At 42.9% G+C, this 13723-nt stretch overlaps 1 non-coding gene across 1 annotated transcript; it reads left to right on the top strand.

The window, feature by feature from the left end:
* Nucleotides 1-2758: 2758 nt before the first annotated feature.
* Trnas-cga lies at nucleotides 2759-2833 on the top strand. The gene has a single exon. It is a non-coding gene; the product is annotated as a tRNA-Ser (tRNA).
* The last annotated feature ends 10890 nt before the right edge of the window (nucleotides 2834-13723 follow it).

The following is a 13723-nucleotide window of genomic DNA, read 5'->3' as shown; positions in this document are numbered from 1 at the left end:
TAAGGATAGCACTTAACATTATTGGCATTACATTGTCAAGTAAATTCATGTAAATAATGTTAAGGAACGCAATTTAACACTGTTTACTTGCAGAAAGAAATATTCATATTTATGTGATTATCAAAAACTCTGGAAGTGCTTTCATCTTCAGGAACGTATTCCGGGTCTTTATCAGAGTCATAAGTATCCAGGTCATCTCCACATTCGTTGAAAAACTCACTGAAAAGCTTGTTTTTCACACGAACATTGGACACTTCACTCTCACGTGACGCCATGTTTTAGGCACTTACCATCGTTTACTTGTACACGAATCGATAAAGCTGCCGACAGTGAAAAATCTGTAATTTGACAAAGAGGTGCCATCTATCGGTTTTTCGTGGAACTTTTTGCTAATATGAATGAAACATGCTATCTCTGACATTTTGCAATTAATATCTCTGTTTCTCACAGACAGTCCCTTACCATTGTTTACTGCCGAGCCACTCAATTACAGTTGGTGGTGACACCAGACTACGCTTGATATCAGTCATTAAGATTTTTCTTGGCTTGTGATGGCATTGTCAATAAGTAAAATTAACGATGTTTCGGTCCCAGTTGCAAGCGACATTCTTAACAGCCTATCAAAATTAGATAACAGACACTACTGCAGGTATATAAGAAACGAAGTTTTCCCATTCAGCAGTAAACAAAAATACCCTGAAGAAGGTCACTTGCAACAGTGACCGAAACCTCGGTAGTTTTACTTATCGACAATGCGGTCACTAGCCCAGAAAAATTTTATTGACTGTTACAATGGCCACGGTAGCCTGCATTTATATGAATCCTCGATATTTTGGTGAAAATACGTATTCAAAGTCGGTGGCAGGTATGAAATATCGTCATAAAGTGAACTAAATGCTTATTTTGAGCAATGAGCTTAAGAGCGTATCCGAAGTGTAAATTTTTGTGAAACTAACCTGAGCCCTTAGCAAGAAATAATCTTCAACAAATAGAGAGCACCATGACGGTTACCGGGATTAATGACCACCAGGTCGTTGTAGCGAGATTGACGACTACAACATCGAAATTCACTAAATGTAAACGCGAAACAAATCTATATAAAAAGCAGATAAAAATTCGCTTCAGACCGTCCGAAGCTATAGCGTTCACTGCTACCCAACTATGTAAGTGTAGACCTGATGTATCTGAGGCGTACAAAATAAATGAACATAAGTTGTTACTGAACCCCTACGGTTCACAAAACACATCAGAAGACTCTTGCAGAAGCAAGGAGATAAGCCTGCCAAATTTAAAAGAACACAATATCTCCAAAACTGTCAATGTTTTACTGAAACTCGAAGCTTTATATTACCAATGACAGCAACACCAAAGTGGGGTTACGAAACGTAGTTTTCCAAAATTGCTTCACCGCAGAAGAAGAAGTAAATCTTCCAGAATTAGAATCGATAACAACTGTCAACAAGTGTAACTTGGGTTGGTATCATGGATGTAGCGATGCAGCTCAAAGCAAGTAATGAAAGCTAGTCTTCCAGTCCAGGTAGAAAACTTGCTGATAATAAAGTCCCACATTTAGCAATCATGTAGAATCGTACCCCAGACGAAACATCGATATCAAAAGACAGGAAAGTTGCACAGGTCACATCAATACTTTCGAAAGGAAATAGAAGTAATCCGCTGAATTTAGGACCTACATCGCTAACGTCAATTTGCGCTAGGACTCTGGAACATATACTGTGTTCGAACATTATTAATTACGTCGATAGTCTCCTTTCCTTCCCAACTATGTAATTGTTGACCAGGTGTGGCTTAAACTCAAAGAAATAGCATCTGAGGCATGCTGAATAAATTAACAAAAGATGGTACTGAACACACATCACGTATTCAGAAGATGCCTTTTCTTCAATTCTGTTTCATAATACGCACGTAGCAATACGTACTCTCGATAGGGGATCTCAAATTGTTCCCATATTTTTAGATTTTCAGGAGTGTTTGTACATCGTTCCTTGCAAGACGTTTCTTACCAAATTGCGTGCCTGTGATGTGTTTGTTCAGTTGTGTACTGGATTCTTGATTACGTACTAGTTGACGGAATACCATCGCGTAAGACCGAAGTGATGCCCGACGTTCCCCAAGGAAGAGTTACATGTCCTCTGCTGTTCCTAATCTACATAAACAATTTAAGTGACAATCTGCGGTCCTCCTAGTTTGTTTTTTTCTTTTTTCTTTTTGTGCAGATAATGGTGTCATTCACCGTCTTGTAAGGTCAGCTTGAAGATCAAAACCAATCGCAAAATAACTTACACATGCTTTCAGTATGTTGCAAAAAGTGGTACCTACCTGCCAAAAACGAAAAGTGTAGATCATCCACATGAGTGCAAAAAGAAATCCCGGCGGAGGTTCGAGTCCTCCCTCGGGCATGGGTGTGTGTGTTTGTCCTTAAGATAATTTAGCTTAAGTAGTGTGTAAGTTTAGGGACTGATGACCTTAGCAGTTAAGTGCCTTAGGTCCCGAGTTCGAGTCTCGGTCCGGCACACAGCTTTAATCTGCCAGGAAGTTTCATATCAGTGCACACTCCACTGCAGAGGGAAAATCTCATTCTGGAAACATCCCCCAAGCTGTGGCTAAGTCATGTCTCCGCAATGTCCTTTCTTTCAGGAGTGCTAGTTCTGCAAGTTTCGCAGGAGAGCTTCTGTAAAGTTTGGAAAGTAGGAGACGAGGTACTGGCAGAAGTAAAGCCGTGAGAAGGGGGCGTGAGTCGTGCATGGGTAGCTCAGTTGGTAGAGCACTTGCCCGCGAAAGGCAAAGGTCCCGAGTTCGAGTCTCGGTCTGGCAGACAGTTTTAATCTGCCTGGAAGTTTCATATCAGCGCACACTCCGCTGATGAGTGAATATCTCATTCTAAAAAGAAATCCGTTAAATTTTGCTTACATGGTAAGTCAGGCAAATTAAAAGACTGTCAATTCGACTAAACACCTAGGAATTACTTTTCTTTCTTTTTGAGTCATGAGTCTTGTAACTGGTCTGAAGGAGCCCACCACTAATTCGTCTCCTGTGCTAATCTCTTCATCTCAGACTAGCACTTGCAAACTGCGTCCTCAATTATTCGCTGGATGTATTCCAAGTTCTGTCCTCCTCTACAGTTTCTATCCTCTATAGCTACCACTAGTACAAGCGAAGCTTCTCCGTGATATCTTAATAGATGTCCTACCGTCCCGACCCTTCTTATTGTCAATGTTATCCAAATATCCTTTCCTCGCCGATTCTGCAAAGAACCTCCTCATTCCTCGTCCTATCAGTCTACCCAGTTTTCAAAATTCTTCTGCAGCACCACATCTCAAATGCTTCTGTCTTCCGTTGTTCCGGTTTCCCCACAATCCATGTGTCATTAACACACAATGCTGTGCTCCAAACGCATGTTCTCAGAAATTTATTCCTCAAATCAAGGTCTACGTTTGATACTAGTAGACTTCTCTTGGCCAGGAATGCCCTTTTTGTCACTGCTAGTTTGTGTTTGACGTCCTCCTTGCTCCATCTGTCATTGGTTATTTTGCTGCCTAGGTAGCATAATTCGTTGACTTCATCTACTTCGTGATCACCAGTCCTGATGTTAAGTTTCTTGCTGTTCTCATTCCTGCTACTTCTGATTACTTTTGTCTTTCTCCCATTTACTCTCAATCCATATTCTGTACTCATTAAACCGTTCATTCCATTTAGTAGATCTTGCAATTCCTCTTTAACTGAGGATAGTAATCTCACCAACGAATCTTGTCATTGATCCCTGAACTTTCATTCCACTCTTGAAGTTCTGTTTTATTTCCGTCATTGGTTCTTCTATGTGAGGATTGAACAGAAGCGGCGAAAGACTACATCCCTGTCGTAAATCCTTTGTAACCCAAGCACTTCGTTCTTGATCTTCCAATCTTATTGTTCCGTCATGGCTCTTGCAGATACTGAATATTACCTGTCTTAAACTGTAGTTTATCCCTATTTTTCTGAGCATTTCGAATATCTCTCCTATTTGACATGCTGAAGGGTTTCTCCAGGTCGACATTTACCGTGAACGTGTTGTGATTTTTCCTTAGTTTGCCTCCATTATCAATCGTAGCGCCAGAACTGCCTCTCTGGTGGCTTTACCTTTCCTAAAGTCACACTGATCGTCATCTAACAGATAGATCGTCAATTTCCTTTTTCATTTTTCTCTACATTGTTCTTGTCAGCAACTTGGATGAATATGCTGTTATGCTGGTTACGAGATAATTAACGCACCTAGCAGTCATCGGAATTGTGGGAATGATGCGTTTCCGTGAGTCAGATGGTATTTCGCGAGACCCATACACTCTACACACCAAATTGAATAGTCGCTTTATTGCCACTACCCCCAATGCTGTCAGAAATTCTGATGAAGTGCTATCTACACCTTCTGCCTTCCAAAGCTCTTTTAAATTCTGGCTGTACTGGGTATCCTGCTTCTTCTATATCAATTCCTGCTTCTTGTCCTATATCCTTCATCAGACACTTCCCACCTATCCTCTCTCTCCTCTTCATTTTACAGAGTAATTCTCATTGCATTCTTTATGTTACCGCCCTTTGCTTTTAATTTCATCTAATGTTGTTTTGACTTTTCTGTATACTGAGTCAGTCCATCGGACAATCATTCATTTTTCGATTACTTTACATTTTTCGTACAGGCGTCTCCCTTGCTTCACTGCACTTTCTGTTTATGTCATTACTAGGTGACTTGTATTTCTGTATTTCTGAGCCGACCGCTATGGCCGAGCGGTTCTAGACGCTTCAGTCCGGAACCACGCGCGGCTGCTAAGGTCGCAGGTTCGAATCCTGCCTCGGGCATGTATGTGTGTGGTGTCCTTAGGTTAGTTAGGTTTAAGTATTTTAAGTCTAGGGGACTGATGACCTCAGACGTTAAGTCCTATAGTGCTTAGAGCCATTTGAACCATTTGTATTTCTGAATCTCCCTAAACATTTTTAGACTTCCTTCCCTCATCGATTAACTGAAGTACTTTTTCTTTTACCCGTGGTTTCTTCACAGTTATCTTCTCTGTGCCATTCTTTTCCTTTCCAGCTTCTACAAATGCCTTTTTCAGAGATTCCCATCCATCTTCTATTGATCTACCTCTTGAGCTATTCCTTTTAGCAATACTTATTGTGTTGTAGAACTTGAAACGTATATCTAAAAAAGGTTCAAATGGCTCTGAGCACTATGGGACTTAACATCTGTGGTCATCAGTCCCCTAGAACTTAGAACTACTTAAACCTAACTAACCTAAGGACATCACACACATCCATGCCCGAGGCAGGATTCGAACCTGCGACCGTAGCAGTCGCGCGGTTCCGGACTGAGCGCCTAGAACCGCGAGACCACCGCGGCCGGCGAAGCGTATATCTTCTTTCATTTGTACTTCCGTATACCTCTTCCTTGCGCACGGGTTGATACCTCAGAACTTGAGCCTTGAGCAGCCGCTGGTGAAGTATCAGTGCAGCACCAGTGCAGTAGCGAGTCGCATATTTAGCTTTCATATTTGTTTTGTAGTTTGATTCTTAATTTCTTTCCGAGTGTTTGTGCGCTTGCATATTTAATTACATAAAATCCTTGCGTATTGTCGTACTTGAGAGGATTAATATTGCTTATTGATACCCGTAGAGTATAAATTCGAGGAGTCGTTAGATATTAGCTGTAGGATGGATAGGGTGTGTGCGTGCTGTGTGCGGGCACAGGAGGAACTCGCCGGGGTTCCCGAGCAGCTGAGAGTGCTGTTGGCCACGGTCAGCCGCCTTCAGGCTGCTGCCTCGAGGTGCAGCGACGGCGGAGGGGCTGGCGCGTCGTTTGAGACACCCTAGGTCTCGCTTGCTGCGTCCGCTGACTCTGCCGCCGAGGCACCTTCTAGTGTACCTGGCGCGTTGGGGTCGCCCTCACCTCAGAGTGAGTGGCGGACTGCAACACGTTCGCGTCGCTCGAGGTGGAGGGCCAATGTGGAGCCTGGCCGGCTGGCCTCATCCGTTCATCCTGTCAGTGGGCAGGTGGCCGCTCCTTCAGCAGGGCCCGAGCAGGCACACGGGGGCAAAGGCTTACTGGTTATTGGGAGCTCCAACTTTAGGCGGGTGATGGAGCCCCTTAGGGAAATAGCGCACAGGGCTGGAAAGAAATCCAAAGGGCACTCGGTTTGTCTGCCTCATCCAAGATATTGAGGCGGCCTTGCCTGCGGCAATTGAGCGTACGGGGTGCAGTCGTCTGCAAATAGTTGCTCATGTCGGCACCAATGATGCCTGTCACTTGCGTTCTGAGGCGATCCTCAGTTCGTACAAGCGGCTGGCGGATTTGGTGAAGACTGCTGGCCTCGCATGCGGGGTGCAAGCAGAGCTCTATATTTGCAGCATCGTTCGCAGAGTGGATCGGGGTCCTTTGGTTTGGAGCCGAGTGGAGGGTCTCAACCAGAGGCTTCGTCGACTCTGTGACGGTCTTGGCTGTAGATTTCTAGACTTGCGCTATTGGGTGGGGAATTGTAGGACGCTCCTAGATAGGTCAGGGGTGCACTACACAAAGGAAGTGGCTACTCGGGTAGCAGAGTACATGTGGAGTGCACATGGGGGTTTTTTAGGCTAGGCAGTAGTGCGAGGTGTCCTGATGAACACTCACCATTCGACGTGCACGCAGGGAAATCAGGACGCGCTCTGCGTAAAGACACTTCAACTATCAAGATATTAGCAGTAAATTTTCAGAGTGTACGGAATAAAGTTCCTGAATTTACTGGCCTCCGGGAAGCGTGTGGCATGCACATTATTCTCGGGACTGAGACCTGACTGAACCCTGAGATGGGAAGTTCTGAAATATTTAGTGAGGGCTGGGACGTGTATCGGAAAGACAGATTAGACACGGTAGGAGGTGTTGTCTTCATTGCAGTTGACAAAAATATTGTGTCTACTGAGGTCGAAGTAGAGTGTGATTGTGAAGTTATCTGGACACGTTTAACAGGGCTAGGGGAAATAAAGTTAATTGTGGGGTGCTATTACCGGCCACCAGGTTCCATCGTGACAGTTCTAGAATCATTCAAATGGAGTCTACATTCTGTGTCGCAGAAGTACCCGGATCATGCTATATTAGTCGGAGGCGACTTCAACCTACCTAGTATAGAGGATGTCTATGGATTCATTACAGGTGGTACAGACAAGCCGTCGTGTGAATTACTTTTGAACACATTATCCGAAAACTGTCTTGAGCAGCTAAATCGACAGCCAACGCGTAATGGGAATATTTTAGATCTGGTAGCCACGAGCAGACCAGACCTCATCGACTGTGTCAGTGTTGAGACAGGAATTAGTGATCATGATGTTGTCATTACGACTATGGTTACGAAAGTTAAAAAGTCGGTCAAGAAGGCTACGAGAGTACTCTTACTAAAAAGAGCAGATAAGCAATTGTTAGCATCCCATTTAGTAAAAGAATCGACTTCATTTACTTCCGGTACGATGAACCTGGAAGAATTATTGGCAAATTTTAAACACATTGTAAATCACGCACTGGACAAGTATGTGCCGAAAAAGTGGGTTACGGACGGAAAAGACCCACCGTGGTTTAACAGCGCAATTCGGAGAATGCTCAGGAAGCAAAGGCAGTTGCACTCGCGGTACAAGAAAGATCGGGAGAATGAGGACAAGCAAAAGTTAACAGAGATTCGTGATGCTGTAAAAAGAGTGATGCGCGAAGCATTCAACCACTACCACCGTTCAAATGGTTCAAATGGCTCTGAGCACTATGGGACTTAACATTTGTGGTCATCAGTCCGCTAGAACTTAGAACTACTTAAACCTAACTAACCTAAGGACATCACACACATCCATGCCCGAGGCAGGATTCGAACCTGCGACCGTAGCGGTCACGCGGTTCCAGACTGACGAGCCTAGAACCGCACGGTCACACCGGCCGGCCACTACCACCGTCATACCTTAGAAAAAGATCTTGCTGAAAACCGAAGGAAATTCTGGTCTTACGTAAAATCGGTAAGCAGGTCGAAGGCTTCCATCCGGTCACTCACTGATCAGTCTGGCCTCGCAACGGAAGACAGCAAAACGAAATCTGAAATTTTAAATTTAGCATTTGAGAAATCTTTCACGCAGGAGGATCGTACAAACATACCGCCGTTTGAGACTAGTACAGATTCCCGTATGGAGGACATAGTGATAGACAACCCTCGGGTTGTGAAGCAGCTGAATGGGTTGAAAATAAATAAATCGCCAGGTCCTGATGGGTTTCCAGTTCGGTTTTACAGAGAGTACTGTACTGCATTGGCTCCTTACTTAGCTTGCATTTATCGCGAATCTCCTGCCCAACGTAAAGTCCTGAGCGACTGGAAAAAGCGCAGGTGACGCCTTTATATAAGAAGGGTAGAAGGACGGATCCTCAAAATTACAGACCAATATCCTTAACATCGGTTTGTTGCAGGATTCTCTAACATATTCCCTGTTCGAATATAATGAATTTCCTTGAGACAGAGAAGTTGCTGTCCATGCATCAGCACGGCTTCAGAAAGCATCGCTCGTGCAAAACGCAATTCGCCTTTTTTTCAGATGATATCTTGCAAACCACGGATGGGTATCAGACGGATGCCATATTCCTTGACTTCCGAAAAGCGTTTGACTCGGTGCCCCACTGCACACTCCTAACTAAGGTACGAGCATATGGGATTGGCTCCCAAGTATGTGAGTGGCTCGAAGACTTCTTAAGTAATAGAACCCAGTACGTTGTCCTCGATGGTGAATGTTCATCGGGGGTGAGGGTATCATCTGGAGTGCCCCAGAGAAGTGTGGTAGGTCCGCTGTTGTTTTCTATATTCATAAACGATCTTTTGGATAGGGTAGATAACAATGTGCGGCTATTTGCTGATGATGGTGTGGTGTACGGGAAGGTGTCGTCGTTGAGTGACTGTAGGAGGATACAAGATGACTTGGACAGGATTTATGATTGGTGTAAAGAATGGCAGCTAACTCTAAATATAGAAAAATGTAAATTAATGCAGATGATTAGGAAAAAGAATCCTGTAATGTTTGAACACTCCATTAGTAGTGTAGCGCTTGACACAGTCACATCGATTAAGTAATTGGGCGTAACATTGCAGAGCGATATGAAGTGGGACAAGCATGTAATGGCAGTTGTGGGGAAGGCGGATAGTCATCTTCGGTTCATTGGTAGAATTTTGGGAAGATGTGGTTCATCTGTAAAGGAGACGGCTTATGAGACACTAATACTACCTATTCTTGAGTACTGCTCGAGCGTTTGGGATCCCTAACAGGTCGGATTGAGGGAGGACATAGAAGCAATTCAGAGGCGGGCTCCTAGAATTGTTACTGGTAGGTTTGATCATCACGCGAGTGTTACGGAAATGCTTCAGGAACTCGGGTGGGAGTCTCTAGACGAAAGGAGGAGTTCTTTTCGTGAACCGCTACTGAGGAAATTTAGAGAACCAGTATTTGAGGCTGACTGCAATACGGTTTTACTGCCGCCAACTAACATTTCACGGAAAGACCACAATGATAAGATAAGAGAGATTAGGGCTCGTACAGAGGCATATAGGCAGTCATTTTCCCTCGTTCTGTTTGGGAGTGGAACAGGGAGAGAAGTTGTGGTACGAGGTACCCACCGCCACGCACCGTATGTTGGATTGCGGAGTGTCTATGTAGATGCAGATGAACTAGGCTTGGGTTCGCTTAAGGGAGAAACTTGTAAGGTGGACCCATACATTTATCATTCGTTGTTTTGTGTATACAGTTTATTAAATAATGACAATATTAACATTGTAATTTAAGAACTTGTTAAAGGAAACAGATATTTGAGCAAATCTTTTTAAAAAACCATTTTAATAATCATGCCATTAAAACCAGGATATGAAAATCGGAAGTACAGAATTCTCGAAAACAAAACTGTTCCATCAACTGAACATGGCTGCAAGCAGATTCAACAAACAACTTCATCAATCATATAAATTACAGTAACTGCCGTTAAATGTACCAAGAATTGCTCAGATCATTTAGGAAAACAACTTTAACAATTGTATCTTTAAGAACAGGACTTTAAAATCGGAATTACAGACTTCCCAGAATCAAAGGTTGCATCAGCTGAGCATGGCTGGAAGCAGGTTCAACAAACAATTTTGTCAACCAAATGAATTATAGTAACAGCTGTTGGATGTACTAACAAACTTCAAGCGTAGCAGATCATTACACAGTTGAACAACATCCATCCGAATCCCGGATTTCTCAGAAGACACGCCACTGATTGAAATTGTCGGGAGGCCGCTTAGCAATGCGTAACCCTTAATAAAAGTACTGTTGTTTATGTGGTCTTCAGTCCTGAGACTGGTTTGATGCAGCTTTCCATGCTACTCTATCCTGTGCAAGCTTCTTCATCTCCCAGTACCTACTGCAGCCTACATCCTTCTGAATCTGCTTAGTGTATTCATCTCTTGGTCTCCATCTACGATTTTTACCCTCCACGCTGCTCTCCAATACTAAATTGGTGATCCCTTGATGTCTCAGAATATGCCCTACCAAGCGATCCCTTCTTCTAGTCAAGTTGAGCCACAAATTCCTCTTCTCCCCAATTCTGTTCAATACCTCCTCATTAGTTATGTGATCTACCCATCTAATCTTCAGCATTCTTCTGTAGCACCACATTTCAAAAGCTTCTATTCTCTTCTTGTCCAAACTATTTATCGTCCATGTTTCACTTCCATACATGGCTACACTCCATACAAATACTTTCAGAAACGACTTCCTGTCACTTAACTCTATACTCAATGTTAACTAATTTCTCTTCTTCAGAAACGCTTTCCTTGCCATTGCCTGTCTACATTTTATATACTCTCTACTTCGATAATCATCAGTTATTTTGCTCCCCAAATAACAAACCTCCTTTACTACTTTAAGTGTCTGATTTCCTAATCTAATTGCATCAGCATCGCCCGAGTTAACTCGACTACATTCGATTATCCTCGTTTTGATTCTGTTGATGTTCACCTTGTATCCTCCTTTCAAGACACTGTCCATTCCGTTCATCTTCTCTTCCAAGTCCTTTGCTGTCTCTGGCATAATTACAATGTCATCGGCGAACCTCAAGGTTTTTGTTTCTTCTCCATGGATTTTAATACCTACTCCAAATTTTTCTTTTGTTTCCTTCACTGCTTGCTCTATGTACAGATTGAATAACATTGGGGAGAGGCTACAACCCTGTCTCACTCCGTTCCCAACCACTGCTTCCCTTTCGTGTCCTTCGACTCTTATAACTGCCGTCTGGTTTCTCTACAAATTGTAAATAGCCTTTCGCTCCCTGTATTTTCCCCTTCCACTTTCAGAATTTTAAACAGTCAACATTGGCAAAAGCTTTCTCTAAGTCTACAAATGCTAGAAACGTAGTTTGTCTTTCCTTAATCTCTCTTCTAAGATAACTCGTAGGGTCAGTATTGCCTCACGTGTTCCAATATTTCTACGGAATCCAAACTGATCTTCCCCGAGGTCAGTTTCTACTAGTTTTTCCATTCGTCTGTAAAGAATTCGCGTTAGTATTTTGCAGCCGTGACTTATTAAACTGATAGTTCGGTAAATTTTGCATCTTTCAACACCTGCTTTCTTTGGGGTTGGAATTATTATATTCTTTTTGAAGTCTGAGGGTATTTCGCCTGTCTAGTACATCTTGCTCACCAGATGGTAGAGTTTTGTCAGGACTGGCTCTCCCAAGGCTGTCAGTAGTTCTAATGGAGTGTTGTCTACTCCCGGGGCCTTGTTTCGACTCAGGTCTGTCAAACTCTTCACGCAGTATCGTATCTCCCATTTCATCTTCATCTACATCCTCTTCCATTTCCATAATATTGTCCTCAAGTACATCGCCCTTATATAGACCCTCTATATACTCCTTCCACCTTTCTGCTTTTCCTTCTTTGCTTAGAACTGGATTTACATCTGAGCTCTTGATATTCATACAAGTGGTTCTCTTTTCTCCAAAGGTCTCTTTAATTTTCCTGTAGGCAGTATCTATCTTAACCCTTGTGAGATAAGCCTCTTCATCCTTACATTTGTCCGCCACCCATCCCTGTTTAGCCATTTTGCACTTCCTTTCGACCTCATTTTTGAGACGTTTGTGTTCCTTTTTGCCTGCTTCATTTAATGCATTTTTATATTTTCTCCTTTCATCAATTAAATTCAATATTTCTTCTGTTGCCCTAAGATTTCTACTAGCCCTCGTCTTTTTACCTACTTGATCCTCTGCTGCCTTCACTACTTCATCCCTCAGAGCTACCCATTCTTCTTCTACTGTATTTCTTTCCCCCATTCCTGTCAGTTGTTCCCTTACGCTATCCCTGAAACTCTGTACAACCTCTGGTTTAGTCAGTTTATCCAGGTCCATCTCCTTAAATTCTCTCCCTTTTGGAGTTTCTTCAGTTTTAATCTACAGTTCATAAACAATAGATTGTGGTCGGAGTCCACATCTGCCCCTGGAAATGTCTTACAATTTAAAACCTGGTTCCAAAATCTCTGTCTTACCATTATATAATCTATCTGAAACCCGTCAGTATCTCCAGGCTTCTTCCATGTATACAACCTTCATTTATGATTCTTGAACCAAGTGTTAGCTATGATTAAGTTCTGCTCTGTGCAAAATTCTACCAGGCGGCTTCCTCTTTCATTTCTTCCCCCGAATCCATATTGACCTACTACGTTTCCTTCTCTCCCTTTTCCTACTACTGAATTCCAGTCACCCATGACTATTAAATTTTCGTCTCCCTTCACTATCTTAATAATTTCTTTTATTTCATCATACATTTCTTCAATTTCTTCATCATCTGCAGAGCTTGTTGGAATATAAACTTGTACTATTATAGTAGGCATGGGCATTGTAACTATCTTGGCCACAATAATGCGTTCACTATGCTGTTTGTAGTAGCTTACCCGCACTCCTATTTTTTTATTCATTATTAAACCTACTCCTGCATTACCCCTATTTGATTGTGTATTTATAACCCTGTATTCGCCTGACCAAAATCTTGTTCCTCCTGCCACCGAACTTCACTAATTCCCACTATATCTAACTTTAACCTACCCATTTCCCTTTTTAAATTTTCTAACCTACCTGCCCAATTAAGGGATCTGACATTCCACGCTCCGATCCGTAGAACGCCAGTTTTCTTTCTCCTGATAACGATGTCCTCTTGAGTAGTCCCCGCCGGGAGATCCGAATGGGGGACTATTTTACCTCCGGAATATGTTATCCAAGAGGACGCCATCATCATTTAACCATACAGTAAAGCTGCATGCCCTCGGGAAAAAATACGGTTTTAGTTTCCCCTTGCTTTCAGCCGTTCGCAGTACCAGTACAGCAAGGCCGTTTTGGTTAGTGTTACAAGGCCAGATCAGTCAATCATCGAGACTGTTGCCCCTGGAACTACTGAAAAGGCTGTTGCCCCTCTTCAGGAAACACACGTTTGTCTGGGCTCTCAAGAGATACCCCTCCGTTGTGGTTGCATCTACGGTACGGCTATCTGTATCGCTGAGGCACGCAAGCCTCCCCACTAACGACAAGGTCCATGGTTCATAGGGGGAAATAAAAGTACTATAAACAATAAACTACACAGTCCCTCAAACAGACCAACTAGGAAGGTATAAAACATAAATGGCCACCCATATAACCCAACCAAACATTAAAACAAGGCTTAATAAATAT

The sequence above is a fragment of the Schistocerca piceifrons genome, chromosome 6 (assembly GCF_021461385.2).
Source record: "Schistocerca piceifrons isolate TAMUIC-IGC-003096 chromosome 6, iqSchPice1.1, whole genome shotgun sequence".
NCBI classification, from domain to species: Eukaryota; Metazoa; Arthropoda; class Insecta; order Orthoptera; family Acrididae; genus Schistocerca; species Schistocerca piceifrons.
The sequence above is the reverse complement of the archived record's forward strand: the minus strand, read 5'-3'. Positions and strand labels throughout refer to the sequence as shown.